The 23,680-nt window shown below is 39.0% G+C and overlaps 1 protein-coding gene across 1 annotated transcript in view; it reads left to right on the plus strand.

The window, feature by feature from the left end:
- TENM3 (teneurin transmembrane protein 3) overlaps positions 1-23,680 on the plus strand; it is a 657,776-nt gene that overhangs the window by 105,194 nt on the left and 528,902 nt on the right. The gene's annotated exons all lie outside the window — the stretch shown is intronic.

Here is a 23,680-nt window from a genome sequence, read left to right on the forward strand (position 1 = left end):
GTATATATGAAATACATTTCATTATTTTGTTCACTATATTTCAGTTAAAATTAGCTTTTAAAATATAAAGTGCCTGGGTCAGCAAACCACCATGGCACATGTATACCAAATGTGCACGTTCTGCACATATATCCCAGAACTTACAGTATAATAAAAAAATTTTTAAATAAAAATAAAGTGTCACTTTAAAAAGTATATCAGTACTCTTAGCCTTAATGTCAAAGAAAAAAAATTGAAATTCTTAGACCATTTTCATCATTCAGAGTATAAAAAATGTTGACATGTACTCCATTGTACAGTGATCAAAGGCATTATTACAGTTCATTCTTTAATTTAAGGTGATTCTTCTAATGTGTAGCGCCAATTATTCTGATCTCTGCTGAGAAGTGATGACATGTGGTATTTTTGTTTAACATAGATCTAGTGAGTTGGGTAATTTAAGTAGATGGTTAAATATACTCAGTACCTGAAATAAGCTTGCGTATATGAGGCTTTGATTTATGGAACTGGCGGAGATTCAGTCAGTAAGAATGTAATTTTAAAATAGCATCTGCATTGAGTGGATTACAAAGGAGACCACGATTTTCCTTCATTCATTCAACAAATAATTACCTGCCTACTAAGTGCCAGCTCATATTTGAAGGCCTGGGATACCACAGTAAACCTGACAAAGAACCCTGCTCTTACCGAGTTCCTCATAACTACCAAAGGGTTGCAAATGAGATGTGGAATGTTCCTTATAACCATATATACCTATAGAGCACTTTATGGTTTACAGAGCACTTCCCCAAATACCTTTAAGCCTCTAAAACCTATGAACAAGGTGCAATAATAATAGTAATAGAACAATAACATAATGAACATGTTTACTATGTGCCAGGCACTCCCCTACAAACTTTGTATGTTTTAACTTGTGAATTTTCAGAACAACCATGTAAGGTGTATATTATTATTCCAATTTTGCAGATGAAGAAATTAAGACACAGACAGACTAAATTCCTTGGCCAGAGCTGCATAGCTAGGAAGTGGTAGAAGACATGCTATCACCCACACCACCTAGCTGTAGAAATGGGAGTCATGCGGTCATGCAGTTGCCTGGGTCACACAGCCACATGGAGGTGGAATTTGGGTTTTGCAGTTTCAAGGCCAGTGCTTTTCTGAATGCACTGCAGCTGTCTACCTTCAAGCAATGACGTTGTTAAAATGATTAGTAACCTTTTGCTGAGTTATGCTGTGATAACAAACAATCCCCAAATCTATGGCTTACAACAAAGGTCTATTTTTTTACCTATTTTGTGAGTTATGTTAGTTGATGGTGGCTTTACTCCATGCTGTTTTCATACTAGAAGGAGAAACTGTTATCTCACATATTCTGCTCTCACAGCAGAAGAAAAGCAGTAGTGGACCATGCACTGGCTCTTCCATCTTCTACTCCAACATAGACTGAACCATCTTCTTGGCCAAAGCAAATCATACAACAAATGGGGTGGGAAACATGCATCCCTCCACACTGAGGGCACTAAGCGGGTGGGAGGGTCCTGTGAGGATGGTTCTGAAAGAGAGGGGTTGCAAATATTTTGAGCAATTGTGATATTTTTATATAAATATTCTTAGTTAGTGGTTTTTATTTTTTATTTATTTAGTTTTTTTAGAGACTAGGTTTTGCTGTGTCACCCAGGCTGGAGTGCAGTGGCTCAGTCATAGCTGATTGTAGCCTCACACCCCTGAACTCAAGGGATCCTCCACTCAGCCTCCCGAGTAGCTGAGACTACAGGTATGCACCACCATGCTCAGTTACTTTTTTTTAGAGATGGAGTCTTGCAATGTTGTCCAGGTTTAGTCTGCTTTTAAAAATGATTTGATTACAAACAACTATGTGGTCTGCACTGTTCTAGTCATTTTTCTTTTTCTTTTTCTTTTTTTTTTTGAGATGGAGTCTTGCTCTGTCACCCAGGCCTCAGCTTCCCAAGTAACTGGGACTACAGGTACCCACCACCAGGCCCAGCTAATTTTTTGTATTTTTAGTAGAGACGGGGTTTCACCGTGTTAGCCAGGATGATCTCGATCCCCTGACCTTGTGATCCACCCACCTCGGCCTCCCAAAGTGCTGGGATTACGGGCGTGAGACACCGCGCCAGGCCTGTTCTAGTCATTTTTCAACTGTTTCGTCTCTTGTTTTAATCCACCACTTGGCCTTATTATCCTTATTTGGCGGATGAGGAAATTGAATAGAAAGAGAAACAGAAAAGTTAAGTGACTTGCCTAAGGTAATACAACTTGTAAAGGATAGCGCCAGATTTTGAAGTAGGTTTTCCTTTGCCAAACCCCAGATTTTCCACTTCAGCGCACTGCATGTTGGAGAGAAATCGCTAATGAATTTGGTTCATGTTTGGACAAATCAGTGACTTTTTTGTAAAGCCAAAGAGTTCTTGCATGTGAATGATTTCCAGCTAGTAGAGAAAACCCTAAACTATCTATAACCTCCAGGAAATTAGTCATTCTGGCTAAGTGCATTTTTCCAGGTTAATGAAGATTTAGTATTTTAAAAATAAGCATTTTTGTATTTCTGTTGACTAAAAACATTCACACTTGTAGAAATTCTCAGGTAGTGCATAGAATATTAAACATGAAATGGTGAATTGATGAGGTCTCCTACACCAACTGTCACCTGATTCCAGCTGGAAGTTTATTTAATGGTGCAACATTTCAGATGGATAGGAATTCGTTATGCAAACAAGGGTTTGTTCACATTTGATTTTCTTTACTATCTAAAGGCTCTAAACAGAGTGAGAGATTTGCCCAGAGACAAGAGCCTTTCCCAGCAATCAGCAGAGCTGCTTCTCAGTGTTCCAGAGTCACAAAGTCATCTTCATTTGAAGGGTTCGGGGCCTTAATTAAAGGACTGCGTTTTGAGCTCTGGATTTCCAGGTTATCAATTTTGGGAACTGAAAAAAACCTTTCCACTCAGAAAGTCATCACGGGGGCCGGGTACAGTGGCTCGTGCCTGTAATTCCAGCACTTTGGGAGGCAGAGGCAGGAGGATTGTGTGAGGTCATGAGTTCAAGACCAGCCTGGGCAACATAGCGAGACTCTGTCTCTACAAAAATAAAAAATTATCCACGCATGGTGGTGTGTGCCGTAGTCCTGGCTATGGGGAGGACTGAGGTGGGAGGATCACTTGAGCCCAGGTGGTCCAGGCTGCAGTGAGCTGTGATCACACCACTGAACTCCAGCCTGGGTGACACAGCGAGAATCTGTCTCAAAACAAAACAAAAGCCAGGATGGGAAGTTGTCTTTTACTGTTAAAATGGAAAAGTGTGGGAGAAAATAAAATTACGGCTATGCTTTTTCATACTAGGTAGGCCTTCTTTCTCACCCTTTTACAACTCTGAATTTAAGATATAAAATGAGATGGTTGATTGTTTAGTAATCACTAGAATTCTATTCCCTCCTGGAGGTATAAGTGCTGTCTTCTTAAATGGGAGAAATCTGTTTAAGTTTCATGATACATGCTGACACTGTATATCTTACAAGTAAAGATACTGTCTCCAACTTTGGGTTAAAACATGCACAGTACATACAATTCTTGGTGACTGTAAATGAGATCTATCCATTACAGTAGCTTTCTTTATTCATTTCAATACATTACTTTGAATACCTGCATTTGAATTAAATGAGGTTGCTGCCAGGCGCTGTGGCTCACACCTGTAATCCCAGCACTTTGGGAGGCCAAGGGGGGCAGATCACCTGAGATCAGGAGTTGGGGGGCAGATCACCTGAGATCAGGAGTTGGAGACCAGCCTGGCCAACATGGTGAAACCCCGTTTCTGCTAAAAATACAAAAACTAGCTGGGTGTGGTGGTGTGTGCCTGTAGTACCAGCTACTCGGGAGGCTGAGGCAGGAGAATTGCTTGAACCCAAGAGGTGGAGGTTGCAGTGAGGCGAGATTATGCCACTGCACTCCGGCCTCGGCGACCGAGTGAGGCTCTATCTCAAAAAAAAAAAACAAAAAAAAAATGTGGTTGCTGAGAATGTCACACGTCTAGACCAGTCAATTGCTCTTAATTATTTAAGTATAGACATGACTTTCTTTTATCATGCTCCTTATAAGTCAAACAAATATGGAGTACAAAGCTTATAAGACCTCTAAATCTCTCCATCAGATGTATGCTGCTGTGAGAGTAGAAATTGCTTTCATGGAGATTTGGAAGGGAAAAAAATTTAAATAACGATGTGATTTAGTGTGCAGTTGGCAAATCAGCATACTTAAAATACATGAATATTAAAATAAAGAATGCAATAAACATAACTACTGACTTACAATGTATTGAGCAACTGACTTTTAAATAAGATTTTTTCCACTCAGATTTTCTTCATAGACCTTCAGAGTCCCTCCCATTGTTATTTTTTTCCAGATCACTGTTATGTGGAGGCTTATTCTGCTCACAGAATTCACCTGCATATTTAAATGGCATAATTACTCTAAAAAGGCTCTGGGATACCTTTGGGCTCAGTACTTTAGTTGAGAAATTTTATACATAAAATGACACCTGGCTAATAAAAGGAAGCAAATCGGTATTTATTCAGTGTCTATTAAGTGCCAGGAGCTTCACCGTGTGTCTCATTTAATCACATTGCAACAGTCACAACAGTCCTTTCAATTTGGAGCAATAGTTGCTCTCAGTTTGGCAGACAAAGAAACCCAGCTTCATGTAGGTTTAGTATCTGCCCAACGTCGCAGAATTTGTGGAGCAAGGATTTGGACCCAGACCTCTCTGTATCAAAGGCCTTGGCTATATTTTCCCACGAGCTCTGCCTGCAGACACCAAACTACCTCTGGAGAGAGAAAGAAAATGATTTTTTTGTTTGTTTGCTTTAAACAATAGAGCCTTTATCTCTCTTGTGTCACATTTTACTTTAGGGTTTTACACAAGTCTGTGAACATCCAGAAACACTGGCTTCATGTTGCTCCATCATTCCCAGTAAGAAGTATACCAAGAGGCTGGGTGTGGTGGCTCATACCTGTAATCCTAGCACTTTGGGAGGCCGAGGCAGGTGGATCACCTGAGTCAGGAGTTTGAGATCAGCCTGGTCAACATGGCGAAACCCTGTCTCTGCTAAAAAAACAAAAAGTTATCTGGCTGTCGTGGCACGCACCTGTAATCCCAGCTACTTGGGAGGCTGAAGCAGGAGAATCACTTGCACCTAGGAAGCGAAGGTTGCGGTGAGCCGAGATCGCACCACTACACTCCAGCCTGGGTGACGAGCAAAACTCTGTCCCCCCAAAAACTAACAGAAGAATTATACAAAGAAATTGATGGGACTTACGAAATTTTCCAGGCTTCAGGCTGAATAGACCACTTTTATATGGAAGGCATACCTCAGATATCTTAGATAAAGAAATGTTTTATTTGATAAAAAAATTTTGAGCTTCTCCTTGTAATATTTGTTTTCTTAAATTGCCTCTCCTCCTTCCTGCACACAATCATTAGCCTCTCTGAAAAATAAAGATATGTTATCTTTTTAAATTGAAGCAAACTTTTATCTTTTAAGATTATTTGCCATTATCTAATCTACTTTGTTTAAGTGAAGTTCATACTTACAAGAGGGATTGGAAGTGAAGAGACATTTGCCTCTAAATTGAGATAGCAGATGTTGCAAACCCAGTAAATGGCTTTAAAAAAAATACAGTTTATAGCAAAAAGCAAACTTCTCTGAAAGAAAACACTTCAATCAAAATAACAATACACTTGGTCAGCTTTAAAACTGATGTATACATTTTGTGTGTTTTATGTTTGCTTTCAGTCAATCTACATTTCCTTGTATCTTTCACCCATTCTTTTTAATTCTAATCTTTTTCCTACAGAAAAGGATGTTGTAATTATTAGATTAAAGTGGACATTAGTTTCTTGATGCCAAATCGTGTTCTGTCTGGTGTAGCGTATTTTCTCAAGAGAGAAAAATCCAAAACCTAATGCCTCTATGTGAAATCTACATGTGTAGTGTAAAACAAAGGATCACGCAGGCTGGATAAAGACAATGAAAGACTTTGGGTGGCTTCTTACCGTTCTCTGAGGCTCCATGAGCCATACCACCTTCAGCCTGTCCACCCACATTCTCTCCCTTTTTTGAAGACGTTTTCTCTCTCTCTCTGTCTCTTTTTTTTTTTTTTGTAGTTATTGAAGCTTTAAAACATGATAGAAAAGAAATTCTCATTTAAAACATTTTAAAAGAGAGTAAGATAAAAATATTTCACAAAAATATCAGTCGACTCAGGAAAATGAATTGGGAAGTCATTCTTCCGGTATTTAGCATTGTTCAAGTATGGATGCCTCGAAAAAGGCTGCAATATTTTATATTCTTTCAGGTCTTTAAAAGCAGCAGAAAGCTTTGGTTAACAGTGCAGAATTTCCCTTATTTAGGTAAATGTTACACTGAAAGTAGTAATCCTTTTGAAATGCTAATTTTTTCATTTAAACCTATTAAGCTGGAGGAATTTGAACGTGTGTGAGGAGTCTTTTATTTCTTTGGTCATAACCTATTATTTTCTTGAACTTTTGGATGGCAGTTATCATATCATGTTACATGTCCTCAGTTTCAGATTTCCAGAGACATGTAATGAAAACAATGCAATCAACAGTGAAGATAATATATCAAATATATCAGTGCCCATTGCACTGATGAAATAAGAGCTAGGCTGTTGCAGTCAGAAAAAAAAAAAAAAACAAAAACCCAAACCAGTGAGCTAAGCACTCTGAGTTTCGGTGTTGTGTTTATGGACCATGTGTGTATATTTAAATATGTATAGGGAAATAGTTTGTCTCCAAGGCAATTCAGTCACTACTCATTTAACGGAAGACGGATACTTTCAGAAAATAACTTAAATCACAGTGCAACACAAAGGAGCCAGTTTTTACACTAAATTTTCGGGAGTTGTATACGATTTAAGTTTTAGAGCCTAATTTTTGTGTCATTTGGCAAGGATGACAGCCCTGTGGAACCCTGTTGCCTTTCCCCTTGCACATGCTAGACAGATCTGTATCTCTTTTATTGGAGAAGTCTTCTAACACAGTTTGAGTCTATAGGAGTTCTGTAAGTGCATCACCATAATGTATCCCCAAAGCACAAACTTCGTAAACATTTTTAAACACATAGTGGATGAGATCGTTAACTGTTTTAGGAAGAAAGCTGATCAGCAATGGAAGAAAAGAGGTTCTTATAGGGTAACTAACGGAGGACCCACTGTCTCGTTCACTCACCTAGCATTGTATTGCCAAAGAAGTTAAAATCAACACTTACAGAGGATTACAGTATATTACGCTTTTCAGTAGAGATTCCAGGACTCCAGAATGGCTTGTGTTTCACGCAAGCATCTTTAGCAACTACCTGATGGCCAGCAGTCTAGCTCGATCTGAGTCAGAGATCATTGTGGCACTGTGGTGACTCCTGGAGGTGGCAGTGTGTGTGTCCCTGGGACCACTAGCAGCAGCCGAGAGATTCTTTCCTGGGAGGTGGCACAGCCTGCCGGAATTGGGCTTATGTGTATAGGGGAGAGGATGGGTTCAGAGAATTAGAGTGATCAAGACTGGTTCTTTCACGGTCAGTCCTAAAAATTTGCATCCTTCATTGTTAACATTTTTTTTTCCTGAATGAGAAGACTGAAGTACTGAAAAGTTATATTCTAAAAATGTTGGATATATTCAACTCTTCACTGCGCCACATGTTGACTCTCACATCCCCTTAAATCCTCTATGCATTCTTTCTTTGCTGTTCTTTGTACATCATTCTGTTATTCAACTTGCTCCAATCAAAGCCCTGCATTCCTGTTTCTGCAGTCCCATTAAGGGCATATTGCCCACTCTGGGACTCTGCCAAGGGTCCTGCCCACTCTGCACTGTCACTTGGATGTACGTGTAGGTTCCAACCCTTGCAAAATGATGATTTTTTCACTTCTAGGGTTTCTCGAGGTTATTCTGATAATTCTAAATTATTTCAACCCAAAGGCTATACAAATAAAATGTGCAGGATAATTGTCTTCTTCCGCTTTGGACATTGCTATAAAGAAGAATAGATGAAATTGGAATCGATTGTGGGCTCCATCTCAGCCTGTCTTCATTGTGCAGCTAGTTCCACATAAGGTGTGAGTGGCAGATGATATACTTATCAGAAATAATTTAGTAACTTAAAGACTTTCTACTGAGCTAACAGAATTGCCCCATCTTAGAATAAAAGTCATAACCATACCACGACTATATATATAAGCAGTTAAATTTTTTTGAGTGTACATTTGCTGCTATATCCTACAGATAAAACTGTAAACTGAAAATGCATTCATCTGGCTTTTAAGATCCTAAAACTCTCAAAATGTGCATATATTGTCCATAAAGAATCTCAGTATGAGTTTCAGGAGTTGGTCAAGTCATCCCCTGTAATTTTACTTTTCTCCTTTTATCTTGTAATGTAGCCTTAGGTCTTTGATTCACTCATCCAAAAAAAGATCATAACATTGCAGTTATGGATTTTATTTCAGATGTTTATTTAAATTTTTTAATGAATTTTGATATTCTTGTTGCCATATAGAACAAGATTTTAGCTGTGTTGGAGTATTTCCATTTGTAATATAGCCCAATATAATGCCAAATTAAATCGAAATAGCTATAGGCCAAATTCTGTTGGATTATTATTTTTAGCTTACTCTTTTCTTCTTTCAAACACTGCTTTAAAAATAACTATTATTTAAAAAAAAGGTACCCCTGAGTGCCATTTTCTTCTCTCAGCTTCACATAGAGCTCCCTTAGAGTAGAATTGGTGTCAAAAACAGGTTGTGAATATAGTCAAGGTTTACTTGCAGTTTGTAGCTACCATAGGGTGTAATGGTTATTACATTTGGCAGCAGTTCTCCAACTTGAGCTTGCAGCAGAATCACTGGAAGGGCCTTGTTAAGGGCACTGGATCCCATCTTAGACTCTAATTTTGTAGATCTGGGGTGGGGCTCCAGAATTTGCATTTCTAACAAGCTCTTAGGAGATATTGATGTTGATGCTGACACACTGTGACCACCCACTGAGAACCTCTGCTTAATGGTAATGTCTGCATTCACATGTAACAGATATACATATGTGTGTGTGTTTGTGTGTGTTATATACACATATGTATTTTTTGCAAGTTACACAGTGTGCTCTGCAAGGCCCACCTATGGATCTGATTGTGACTGTCCTCCAGACCTTAGAGGACACTGGATAATGACTCTTTGGAATGGGTCTTGGTGGGAATGTCTCTAAAACAATAAGTCTTTTGGGAAAAAAGCAAAATAATGAAAGTGAATTAAGAGAACAGAGTATTTGAGGTGACAGAAGTGTGAGCATCTAGAGGACTTAGTGTACTATGTATCAACACTGCCCAAGGATGCATTTCTGTGGCTTTACCTAACTTGCAGAAACCTGAGGCAAGTTGTGATTAGTGAAGGAAAGGGACAGGAATCACCGAGAATAAAAGGAGCCATTGGATTACCTGGGGGTGTTATGTTATGTAAGAGCAGCCCTTTGAGATGGGTATTACCACCCTCATTTTACCGAAGAGAAATGTCCAGAGAAAGTACAGAACTTGCACAAGGTCATAAAACCATTATATGATAGAATTGAGATTCAAACCTCTTCATCTGGTCCCCGTACAATGCTACATCTAGTGGAAAGGGAACAAGAATTTGCCATTTAGATCATACTCCCTTCCCCCACCCACCAATAAATCTTATTGCTAACTCTATTTTGTTGTTTTGACTCTATTAGCAACATCTTAATGTATCCTGATTGAAAAATATTCTCACAATTCAGGAGTATATACTATAAATGTAAAAATAAATGTAAATTGTGTATGTGTATATATATCGGTATATACACACATTACATAAAATATATAGTCTATAAAATAAATATATAACATGTATAGACTAGTGTATATAGTATATACTTCCAGTCCTTTTTATGCATTTACAAACATGTATGTGTATTTTTGATTCTAAATTAAATCCTACTACATGTATTTTTCTCAATTCTGAGCTTATTACTGAATTTAGTGGTAAACAAATTTAATGGTAAACAAGTTATTTGCTGAACCTCACCAAACAATTTATATGAACTGTTTTAACAATTTATAATGACTTCATTAGACAATTAATAACTTATATCCAAAGAGAATACTCATAGAGAAAAGCAGACTCATTTTTATGTCTTACACTGTGTAAAGAGAATGATATCAGTACATACAAATGCTCATTGCATTTTTCATTTAGGCATTCAATGACCACATACTTTCAATTGCTTAGAGTTTGCAAGAAAGCCATTTTCCCTCTCAAAAAAAAAAAAAAAAAAAATACAGCAAAGAAGAAACTGGCCAAGGGCTAATTTGCAATTCAAAGAAAAAGGTATTGTTATGTAAGAAGTCAGAATAAGATATTTTCATTGCTTTCCGAGTTTCACCTTGTGTTACTTGTATGTGCTATAGCCTTTAGTCCCACAACGTAAAAAGCAAATCTTTGAGTTTTACAACCATCTTACAAAATCATTTTTGTAAAAGACCACGCAGCAACTACCTATAAAACTAATGTCAGGAGTTTAGAGTAGTAGCCTGACAAAGAAACTCGCTCCTCTCCTCTTCTCATCCAGCATTGGTTACATAAACATCAGCCCGAGAAGGACAAAGCTTTGGTTGTTTGGAAATGGCTCCAGAAACTCAACCTTTAAACACTTCCATTTGTATTGAAAACTCTGGCTATTTTTGGAGTGCTGTGCTTTGACTTTGGTTGGTTTTGCATTTGTTTTGGAGAATAACAAATATCTTTTAAATGTTTTAGTAATTAGAGAAGGCAGATACCTTTGTCTATAAAGCCAGTTATGTTTTCCACATTTCAGTGGCAACCCAGGCTAAAAGATGGTGAAGGTGTATTCAAGAAGAATAAAGCTAGGTAACAGAGTGGAGAGCTGTCTGTAAAAGAGTATGTTTGTTATAACTCTGGAGATCCTGGCTGTTGGCTAAGGTAAGCAGATCTGACTGTGTTACTTAGCTTTCCACAGATAATTTATGGAACACCTCAAGGAACAGCTTTTCATATGTTACAAGTTATTTTTATGAATATTCTAAGAAAGTCCTTTATTATGTATTTATTTATTTTGATACAGGGTCTTGCTTTGTCATCCAGGCTGGTGTGTAGTGGCACAAACATGGTCCACTGCAGCCTCAACCTCTGGGCTTCAGCAATTCTCCCACCTCAACCTCCCACGTAGCTGGGACCACAGGTGCGCACCACCACACCTGGCTAATTTTTAATTTTTTTTGTAGAGACAGGGTCTGCCTTTGTTGCCCAGGCTGATCTTGAACTCCTAGGCTCAAGCAATCATTCTGCCTCTGCCACCCACAGTGCTGGAACAGGTGTAAGCCACCACACTCAGTCTATTTTTTAACATGTTTTTATTGATATGTAACAGATGTACATAGTCTGGGGATACATCTGATCATTTAATACAATCATATAATTTGTAAAGATCAAATTAGTATAACTGGGATATCCATCACCTAAAATAGTTGTCTTTTCTTTATGCTGGAAATATTGAAATTCTTCTTTTATAGTTATTTTGAAATACAAAATAGATTATTGTAAACTATAGTTACCCTACTGATCTGTCAAACACTAGGTCTTATTTTTTCTATCAAACTGTGTATTTGTGCCCACTTATCAACCTCTCTTCATCTTCCCCACACCCCCCTACTCTTCTTGGTCTCTGGTGAGATCCGCTTTTTTATTCCCCACATATGAGAGAGAATATGGAGCATTGTCTGTCTGTGCCTGGCTTATTTCATGTAACGTAATGTCCTCCGGTTCCATCCGCGTTGCTGCAAATGACAGGATTTCACTCATTTTTGTGACTGAATAATATTCCATTGTGTATATATACCACATTTTCTTTATCCATTCATCTGTTGATGGACACTTAGGGCGATTTCATATCTTGGCTATGGCGAATAGATCTGGGATAAATACGGGAGCACAGATCTCTCTTCAATACACTGACTTCCTTTCTTATGGATATATACCCAGTAGGGGAATTGCTCGATCATATGGTGGTTCTGTTTTTAGTTCTTTTGAGGAACCTCCATATAGTTTTCCATAGTGGCTATACTAATTTATATTCCCACCAACAGTGTTTGAAAGTTCTCCTAAGAAAGCCATTTTTAAGTGTTCCTTTTTCCTACCGTGTTAACTAGTAATATGAAAAAGAACAAAGGTATGTGTATTGAAATTAGCAACTCCACATAGCCAGCTTAATAACCTACTGTAGTAAATTTATTACCTACTAAATAATACTTAGATAAAATAAGAATTATACAGTTGGGGACAGTCTGTAATAATAGCCTTTTATACTTCTGTTTTTGATAATTTATCCCCAATTCTGAAATGGTTCTATTAAAGAAAGCCCAGACTTGTCAAATAAAGGTTGTTTCTTATTCATATGGTTACTCGCTATATAAGTGTAGCTTTCACTGACAAATAGATGAGTTATTCTTACACATTATCTACAACATAGAAAAACAAATCAACATACTGAACTCATATAATACCGACAACTATGAAAAATCATCAGTTACTGAATTATAACAGTTATCCCAATGCCAGGAAATAGCAAATAACAAGTATCTAGAGCTTAATTCATTATATTCTTTCTTTCTTTTTTTTTTTTTTTTTTGAGTCGGAGTCTTGCCCTGTTGCCCAGGCTGGAGTACAGAGATGTGATCTCAGCTCACTGCAACCTCTGCCTCCTGGGTTCAAGAGATTCTCCTGCTTTAGCCTCCCAAGTAGCTGGGACGACAGGTGCACACCAGCACTCCCAGCTAATTTTTGTATTTTTAATAGAGACAGGGTTTCACCATGTTGGCCAGGATGGTCTCGATCTCTTGACCTCGTGATCTGCCCGCCTCAGCCTCCCAAAGTGCTGGGATTACAGGCGTGAGCCACCGCACCTGGCCTAATTCATTCTTTTCAAAATAGTCACGCATCCATTCAACACATACTTATTTAGCATGCACTAAAGTTCGAGACACTGATTATTTGGATGCTCAGTGTTATAAGCTTGTGAGTTGTAATTCTGAAAGGCTGCGTATTTTTAAAACAAAACCTTCCAGAACTCCAGCACTAAAATGAACATTGCCCTTCTGAGAGTTCACCTTGGGCAGTTATGACTGTTCCAGCATCGTGAGAGTGATGTCTCCCCTGTGGCAGCCAGGTCAGGGGACACGCGGGAATGTGGGCTAATTAATGTCAGGACCCCGTGTTTGTCCCTCACTGTTTTGTCATACACGCCTTATTGATGAAACTTAACTTTCAACTTTTAGGTGTTTCAAATAACAAATGTACTTTTAAAGAATAATGGCCTCTATCTGACAGAATAAGAAAAGCAATAGAATACAGTATTAGCTTTGAAGGCTACTTGCAAACATTTGTTTCAGCAAAGGCTTTGGTAAGATCAGCGCTATCCAAATCCAAATCGGGGCAGTCCCTGACAGGCCCACTTTGCTGGTGCTCCCGCTTGCCCAATCCTCACGCGCCGGGGTGCTGGTTTAAACATGGGATCATTGTCTTACATGTGCCGTTACGTATTACATCGTCTGTGCAGTCATGTCCTGTGGTATAACTTTACTGCGTACGCACACTTCACACACCTCCAGGTCGCTGTGGGTCATGTAGGCAGCCTTCCGCCAAGTCCAGAGTAAAGGCTCATTTGAGAACATCCACAGTTGATTTTGAGGATCCCCAAATTGCTGTCGTCACTTAATCCTTTTTCTGAATAAAAATTACCAAGATCACGAGTCAACCACCTGATCTTACCTTGGTATCAATGTTTCCCTTGTAAAGAAAGGCAGGAGGCATGAGCTCTCTGTTTCCGGATACGGGTGTGTGTGAAGATAAGTAAGGAAGAACTGCATTTTCTTTACAGCAGTTAAGTGCCATATCTGATCATCTCATGGCTACATGGCATTTGTAATAAATAAATGGCACAAATTTAGAAGGTGTAATTAGCAAATTTTATTAAAATGTCACGAGCTATTTACTTATTCTACAAACATGTCAGAGGCGTTGTGAACCAGAGCAACACCATCTTGAATAGGAGCTGGGCAAAATGAGGCTGAAACCTACTGGGCTGCATTCTCGGACAGTTCAGGCATTCTAAGTTACAGGATGGGATAGGAGGTTGGCACAAAATACAGGTCATAAAGACCTTACTAATAAAACAGTTTGCAGTAAAGGAGCCGGCCAAAACCCACCAAAACCAAAATGGTGACGAGCATGCCCTCTGGTCGTCCTCACTGCTACACTCCCACCAGCACCGAGACAGTTCACAAATGCCATGGCAACGTCAGGAAGTTATCCTATGGTCTAAAAAGGGGAGGCATGAATAATCCACCACTTGTTTAGCGTGTCCATAGAAATAACCATAAAAATGGGCAACCAGCAGCCCATGAGGCTGCTCTGTCTGTGAAGTAGCCATTCTTTTATTCCTTTACTTTCTTAATAAACTTGCTTTCACTTTGCACTGCGGACTCGCCCTGAATTCTTTCTTGCGCGAGATCCGGGAACCCTCTCTTGTGGTCTGGATGGGGACTCTTTCCTGTAGCATATTTCTCTGTCCTGTAACATATGTCTGGCGACCACAAAGGAACTGTAGTGCAGAAACTCTGAGCCATTGGATCAGGGGTTGTTGGGGTCCTATAACGTCTTCTTGCGAACCACAAAGAAGAGAGCCCCCATCCAAAGGAAATAGACTGCAGCACTGATTGGATGACTGTGGATAAGTGGTGGGGTTCCTGGGTAAAGAATGGGATTGGGTTAGTGGCCCAACTTAGGGGAGCTCCCCATGTCCCTCGATCCTGCCCTCTTAATAAAAGGCAGGGACGCTTGACCTTGGGTTAGAGGCCCAACTTAGGCGGGTTAGAGTCCCTTCTAAGATTTAGGGGGTTAGAGGCCCCTCTATAAAGGCCACCTCTGCTAAGAACAGGTTTGGCACTATGAGATGTTAACTGCTGTTCTCTTTGGATTCATCTGCCTCGCGCTCTTCACTAATGGCTGTGGGTGACGGGGTTAGGCATGTACAGGATTGAGGGACATGGGTAGTCTGCCCCCGCTTTACGCAGCTGCCTAAACTTTTCAGTGTGGCTGCAATGGTAGGTCTTCGTCTGGCCTCCCTGAGCATTTCGCCTTGTCCACCCTGCCACGGACAGTGCTTCTCTCTCGCTCCTTTCCCTTTCTTCTCTTTTCTGTGACTCAGGGCAGCCGTCTTGCTCAGAGCCCATGGTGGAAACTCAAGTCCAAGGTTGGATTAAAGATGATGGGGCTCACCCATGTGAGGGCAAATTTAAGCCTTGCCAGTTTGATATTGGGTGCTAAGCAGAGTGGCTAATGTCTGTGTTTTATCACTTGTATTTTGCTCTGGCCAGAGCAAAAAAAAAAATAATTTTCCTTTATGATGCGGCTTGGCCCCCAGAGCGATGGGGCCACAAGCCAGATCACTAGGGTCACTCCGGGAAAGGGAACCCAGATGCCTGGCTTGCCGGCAAAGGGTAGGAATTCTTTACCAGTCAGATTTCTGGCTTCTCTCTCTCTCTGTGTAAATGGTTAAATGAATGGGAAAAAAATCAGTGTTTATCTCCTCTGTAAAGTTTTGATTAATGAGAAAAAGAATTCTAAGGCTAGTCTTAAGCTGTTGTGTTTTGTGCTATGAATTTGTTTTTCTGTGTTGAGGGTACTTCGGCATAAAACTTGGGCTTGGAACACCTGTAAGACCACTTTTCAAGACGACCCAGCAAGCTGGTCAGTAACAAACTTGGCTGCGGGTCCCTGAAACAAACAAAAAACTGGATGAAATCTCCACGTTGTTTTATGTCCTTGGGAACTTAACCTTTTAATCACGTGGTGGTACTTTCTTTTGGTCTCTGTCTTCCAGGAACAGGAATTTGAGGGTTCGTGTCATAGTTATCTCTAAAAATCTCATTAAATAGCTAAAAACCTTTGCAATCTCAAAATTAACTACTCTAGACTCCTTCTGGGAAGGAAAGCAGAGACTGTCCTGTGTTGTAGCTGAGGAGCTAAGGCTTTTGCCCTTTCCCAGTGGCGGTCCAGGTTCAATTCCCCGCCCAGAAAGTAAGTCGTTTCTGGTTTGATATCTGCATGACCTTGTCTATTCTCTTCTCCGTGGACTGTTTTAAATTTTCCTTTCCCTAAGCACTTTGGAGGTTACCTTTGGTAAAGTTCAGAAACTAAAAATATTGGCCACTTGGCATGGCTAAAGTCAGGTAATAAGAAATCTGAAAGGATTTCTTTTTTAAAGAGCACTATGGTTAAAAGTCAGCTTAATTAGAAGTGGATAAACAGGCTATAAATATATTTAAAAGGCCTTTATGTTTTTCTCTTCTTGGAACTTGTTTTTCTGAAAAAAAAATTTTTTTTTTTCTCAGTTGACTGAATCATTTTTCTCCATTTTTTTGTCTTGTCACTCTTAATGCACACATGAGAGGCCCTAAGAGAACTTCTGGTAGCCTGGGACTCCTTGAAAAAAACAGAGGAGGCACCACAGACTCTGTTTTGGGAAAAAAAAACCTCTGTTTTCCTCATGAAAGCCCAGGAATTAAAAGCCGGTAGATCCGTCTCAAAATCAAAGGCTCTGTTCTGTTTTGCATTGTGTTATCTGACGTCTTTGAGTTTTGGGGGTATCAGAAGTTACTTAGCATTATAAGAGAGCTTTGGTGTGTAATAACTAGGTAGGAAATATACTTTAAGGGATGGCTAATAGTAATGATACAGGGGTACTTGACTCTGCACACTTGGATCAGAGAAGCATGCGCTTGGCCACCTGGAAGATAAGGAAACCTCTCCACCCCACACTGGAGATGAGGCTCCCATGAAGGATGGGCTGATGACAAAGTGGGCTGATTGGCTTTGGGCTGCCTTGCAATGAAATACAGGGTAGGATCACGGCACTGTTTTCTCCCGTAGCATTTCCCTCCTTTTGGGAATCCAGCAATCAGTGTAAATGGCACCCTTAATTTTGAGGATGTGTCTTTGCCTTCAGCTGCTTATTTGCTGCTTATTTGGTCCTAGAAATGCATGCTGGCCCTCCTCCTCCAACGGCTCCACCCTGAAGCCACTCATCCAATTAACAAATTTAAAAACTGGCAAATAAAAAATCTTACAACTATTGTAGTCTGTCTTTTTGTGTAGCTATATACGTGTTGTGTGTAGTGCTTATATAAAAGAGCTCTAATTAATTGGCTTAAACAAAAATAAGTGCTTAAATCAAATAATTTAAAAGCAACATAAAAACTGTCATGCCTTTTGGTTCATGTAACTTTAGTAACCTTTGAGAAATAAAAACAGCTTTAAAAATTATTGATAAAATAAAAACAAAAACATTTAGTGTAAATTATGCAAGTCAAATATTAAGTTTGCTAAATGCTTTAAGGTCATAAACTGCCTCTCTAACTTTTAAAAATTGTTCAATTGACCTACCTTAAGATTTACTTTACCTACTATTAGATTCTAGTTAAGGCCTGGGGACGTGTGGAGTTAGCCATGCCCCCTAGCTATGCTGGAGAATCAGCTCTTTATCTGCACTTCTGCCTGGTGTGTCCTGGGCTAGACTCCACACCTAATACGTAATTAAAATCTCGAATTTACCATGGTTTTCACCAAAAATAGAAGTTGCCAAGAATTAGCATTATAACATGTAATTAAAACTATTAAAGTAACAATTTTACCTGCAAGATATGTAAAGAAAGTAAAATGTGTTTTTGGTAAAAGATTGTAAGAAGCCGTGGGAATGTGGATTTTTTTCTGCCTAAATTAAAATGTTAAACAATTGTTTTAAGAAAAAAAAAAAAACTAAAGGTTTAAAAGTTGTAGAAAATTTATAAAAATTAATTGTAAGAGAGTATGTGTGAACATAACTAGCTAAAGTTAAAAGGATATTATTCAGTTTTTCTGTAAATTCAACATTGGAATAGAAGCACAGCAGGTTTTCTTAAAGTACTAATCTGCTCTTTCACAAAAAAAGTAAAGGGTTATAAAAGGTTTATAAGAATCTTACCTTATAGTTAAACATTACAATTGGGTAGATATATCTGTAAGGTTTTATTAAAAATTGAGTTTAACATTAATAGTACATTAATATAAAGGTAAAATTTGGCATGTTTGATATAAAAATCATACAGGAAGCATTATTAAATGTGAAATGATGTTTTGCTTTATTTGGAGTATATTTGCCTAAATGTGTTATTGGCATATGTTCCAAAGTTATGGGAAACTCCTATAATTCTAATATAATTTAGTGTATGTTATTAATAATTATAATTGTTATGTAAAATTTTGTGTGCCACAGAAGTAACCAAATTTCCTTATCAATTGTGGCTTTAATAATGGCTGTCCTAAAACTTTTTATCATCCACAAACAATTGTTGTCTTGTTTTAATCCTCTTTAGAATGTGGTTTATAATCAACTGTAGAACTCTAGCACGTGTTCTTAAATGTAGGTTTTCTAATAACTTTGGAGATTGTAACATCAAAATAAAGGAAAAAACTTTCAAAACTCTCATAGAAAACTAAAATGTTCATAACTGTCAAACAAAAGTTAACTACATGGACTAAACTGAAGAAGTCTAATCTTTTTAACTTAGCTTGAAATGTTGCTAATCTTTTATTTTTCAGAGTCAAGAAAACTTTTCTTTTGAGTTATTTACAGCTTTTAACAGTTGAGTGTATGCCTATGAACAAAATTTAAAGCATATTTATTTCTCTCTACCTAATTTCTCCAGAATTTAGAAACTAGTTGTCAGTATTCTTAACTTACAGCAATATAGTTATTTGCATAGGTGCAATAAGAATCTGTTTTCTTTTGTAACAGGATACAATTGGAAAAATTGGTTATTTTGCCAAGGCTTTGACTGGAATAGTGTGTTTTCCTTTAAGGAATTAAACTTAATTTATAGAGCCAATACAAGCCCCATAGGGAACCAGCCTCATATCTTGCCTACAACAGTCCCTGTACAGGGTTTCTAGCCTGTGGTAAGTAAACACTGTCACTTTCTAACAGGCCCAGAAGCCTCAAGTTATCTTGGGACTTCAAGAGAAAAGAAATTTACCCAATTCATAGATATTGAAGGGTACAAACCCACGGCTGGGCTCAGCTTTAAAAAAGTCTTATCTGAAATTCCTTCTGTGGAACAAAGTTCCATCAAAGCCAATTTTTTAAAAAAAAAAGTTTATGTGAAAAATAATTTTTCTTGCTACACTTTATACAAATAATCAGCCCAAGTCTAATAAGGCAAATCTGTCTTACATGATTTGTCTTTAATAAAAATGGGAAACCAGAAAGATAAATACTATGTTTCAAAAGCTATGGTATGCTTGTTATTAGATTCTAGTCTCATCAGTTGTTTTTAAGTTTGTTTCTGCAATCTAGGCTAACCCTGCTTATTCCTGTGAACCAACCAGTGATCTCTGACTGTTGCTCAGAAGAAACAAGAGGGATGGGTAATGTAAAAATCTGATCAGGATTCTAATTTTGGGCACATTACAATCAGCTAACAACCCCATGCCAGCTTAGTTCCAATAGTTTCCCAGTTCATAAAAAAAGCATTCTAATTTAGTTTACTTGAAATAACTTTACTTATTTTACTTTACTCTTATGGAATATATTGCTGATATACTCTTTGTGTAGGAATATAGGACAAGCTCATTGAATGTTTTCTTAAACACTTATTGATCTTCCAGTATCACCTTTTGTTGAAACTCAAGAGTCATAAATAAACCTTACCATACTAATGCTTTCTGACTGAGCTCCTCTCTACCGTAAATGTAAAAGAGCCTCATAGTTAGGCAAAAATATCATTGCCCCTATTCAGCCTAAAAAAGTTACAAAAGATGAATCTTCCTCCCTCTGCAACCCTTAAAATGAAGCGTTCTCTTATAAAAGGGAGGGGGGAAATGTCAGAGGCTTGTGAACCAGAGCACGCCTATCTTAAATAGGAGCTGGGTAAAATGAGGCTGAAACCTACTGGGCTGCATTCCCAGAAGGTTAAGGCATTCTAAGTCACAGAATGAGAAAGGAGTTCAGCAGAAAATCCAGGTCATAAAGACCTTACTGATAAAACAGTTTGCAGTAAAGGAGCCGGCCAAAACCCACCAAAACCAAGACGGCGACAAGAGTGACCTCTGGTTGTCCTCACTGCTACACTCCCACCAGCACCCTGACAGTTTACAAATGCCACGGCAACGTCAGGAAGTTATGCTGTATGGTCTAAAAAGGGGAGGCATGAATTATCCACCCGTCGTTTAGCATATCATGGAGAAATAACTAAAAATAGGCAGCCAGCAGCCCTCAGGGCCGCTCTGTCTGTGGAGTAGCCATTCTTTTATTCCTTTACTTTCTTAATAAACTTGCTTTCACTTTGGACTGTGAACTTGCCCTGAGTTCTTCTTGCGCGAGATCCAAGAACTCTCTCTTGGGGCCTGGAAGGGGACCCCTTTCCTGTAACATGTTTCTTTTCCCTGTAACAAAGATGTTGAATATATTCAAGCTTTGCATCCTTTTTAAAAAGTAGTATTTGAATGACTCACAATATTAATACAGAGCTCTTGGAACGGACAGTTCGGAAATGCTCATTTTTGACAGGTTTGGGAGATTATCAGTCCCTTTGACATGGGTGTCAATCTATGGCAGTGTTTGTGTTGGTCTTCAGGGGTGTTTCTGTGAGGACAGAATCACAGCATGGATGAGCGAGGCATGTCACAATCCCAGCTGCTAAACCCTGAAAGGGATTCAGACATCTGCAGGGCAAGAAAGGAAAAATCATAGAGGAAGGAGACATTATAGCAAAATGATTTCTTTTCACAATATATAGATGTGAGAGTACTGGACAGTTGGCCAAGGGAAAATTGAAGACTTGGTGCCCAGAAGTGAGTCTCTAAATGCTGTTGAGTGTCGAAGGGAATGAAGTAGAGGATCACTGAGAGAAGATGTCACCCGAGCCAGCAAGGAACCAGATCCTCCCTGTACAGCCCCCCTCCCCTTTATAGATCTAAAAATCGGACAAACTCTGGCTGTCTCCCTGCTTGACTTCCTCTCCATCTAAGGTTTAAAGCTAAGGGGGGACTAATCCTTGGAAAGTAAGATTGGAGAGAACCTTGAGGATTATCTAATCCATATCATCTTTCGAAGGAAAAGCACACCTGGTTACGTAATTAAGAGAAAATTGCTAATGAATAAAGCCAAACTCTGTAAAATATTTAAAGAGGTTTATTCTGAGCCAATATGAATGGCTATGGCTTGGGGAACAGTCTCAACAGAGTCATGAGAAAGTGTGCCCAAGGAGGTTGGGTCACAGTTTTGTTTTATACATTTTAGGGAGACAGGGGTTACAGGCAAAGACATAAATCAACACATGTACGGTATACACTGGTTTAGCCCAGCAAGTTGGGGCATCCAGAGGTGGGGAGAGGGAGCACTGGGGGCTTACAGATCATAGGTGGATTCAAAGATTGTCTGATTGGCAATTGGTTGAAGGAGTTAAGCTTTGTCTAAAGACTTGAAGTCAGTGGAAAGAAATGCCTGAGTTAAGATAAAGGGGGTTGTGGAAGCCAAGGTTCTTGTTGTGTAGATGAAGCCTCCAGGTAGCAGCCTTCAGAGAGAATAGATGGCAAATGTCTCTTTTCAGACCTTAGAAGGTATCACTCTTAGTTAATCTCTCTTAGATCATAATCCTGGCTGTATTAATGGAAATTCTCTGTAGATTTCCCCCATGAAAGATGGCTTTGCAGGTTCATTTAAAAATATGTCAAAGAAATATATTTGGGGGTAAAATATTTTGATTTCCTTCAAGGTCTGCTGTCATATGATGCTATTCCAGACTGAAGGTAGAATTTGCTATCTTATTGCTACACAAAGAATCTTGTTTCATTAGTCTTATGATTTCTGTTTTAACATTAGTGCTGGTCAGTTTTGGCTAAACTCCAACGGGAGAGGGTATAGGAGGCGTGTCTGACCTCTCTTCCAGTCTTGAACTGGAATTCAGTTTTTCAGGTTTCTCCAGGGTCCCCTTGGCTCAGGGTAGCGTCTGTTCAGTCTGTTGGAGGCTTAGCATTTTATTTTTGATTTAGAAAATAAAGAAAGAAATAGCTTGGGGGATCAAGATAGAAGGACATCTACAGAGGCCTAAGCTACACACTCAAAATTCTCACTTTCAGGAAATGTTTATGTACAACCTGATAGGTTAAATTCATCAATGCTTACAATCTGGGCCTTCTAAAGATAGAGTATCTATAGTCAGAATATTCTTAATTTTTAAATATTCTTAGAGCTCACTTCAAAATTGCAGTATCTCTGACACTACTATGAACCCCCCCTGAAAATTGCATTGTCCCTACATTCAACCTCGGTCGTGGATCCTGGGTTGATTGACACCTGTGTAAAAACAAGCGTCACGCAAGCACTGATAGTAGGTACTATTTTGCATTCTGTTCCTTTATTTTGGTTTTGGAACAATATCAAATATCTGCCTTCTTTAATTCCTGTGGGACTCGTATTCTCTTATCTCTGGTCATTTTAAAACTATAGTTCAGGATATAGAAATTCCTCCTGCTAAGACAACCAGTGTCTTGAGGGCTCTTAGTGTTTATTATAACCGATCCTGTTTCCGTAGAACAGGGCTCAGTCTTTATAACCAGCTAGTTATCGCCTTACGGCAGGACTTATTCTTCTTTCTTGACAGTTCAAAGCCTAGCCACCCCCTTCCTAAGTGCTGCTGAAAAGATCTTTCCTTGAAATGTAGTCTTTAGGGCGTCCATTGGTTTAGAAAGAACCTGGTTTGGGGTCAGAAGAATTGCATAGGGAACAAAAGCTCTTTTTTCTCCCCCTTGCAATCCTCATCGGTAAATAAGGACTTCCCATCCTTCCACCATGCATAGCTGGAGGCGCAGGACATCAGGAACAGGTGGGTCCAGTGGTGCATTTCAATTCTTGTCACAGAAGAAGGGGACATGTCCTTGAAAATTATTTTGCCTAGTTTTCACCTGAGTTAAGAAGGACACTGGGAGACAGGGAAACAGTGGGGATTTGGAGATGTTTTGATTTCTTTGCTATGTGTGATGCCTTTGTCTCGGAACCTCAATCCTATAAGCAGTAGCAATATTTTTATGGGGCTTCCCATCTTCAATAAATTGTATAACAGTAATTAATTCTCACAGCATCCATTTGACTAAAGCGTTATTATCCCTGTATTATAGAGGAGAAAACTGATTTGCCAAACCCCACAAAGAAAGTCAATGTCGAAGGAAGGATTATCGCGCAGGAGGGTCTAAAAGTCTAATCTCAGCTCTGAGATGCTTTTTATTGTTAATTTTTTCTGTGAGAGCAGATGCAGCAGGGATTTGCCAGGTGAATTCACGGAGGGTGTGTGAACAGGCGGCAGCTCTGCCCTTGCGCAGTCTTCACGACCATTCGGCCAGTTTAAGCTGATTAGATGTGGTTTGTCTCTACACAGCTCTCAACAGAGATATAAAAATATAGGGTGAATTATTATATATTGAACATAACCCAAAATTTTGGTCTACCCATTTCCACCTACATGAGTTTGAGCTATAGAT

The sequence above is a fragment of the Theropithecus gelada genome, chromosome 5 (assembly GCF_003255815.1).
Source record: "Theropithecus gelada isolate Dixy chromosome 5, Tgel_1.0, whole genome shotgun sequence".
NCBI lineage: Eukaryota > Metazoa > Chordata > Mammalia > Primates > Cercopithecidae > Theropithecus > Theropithecus gelada.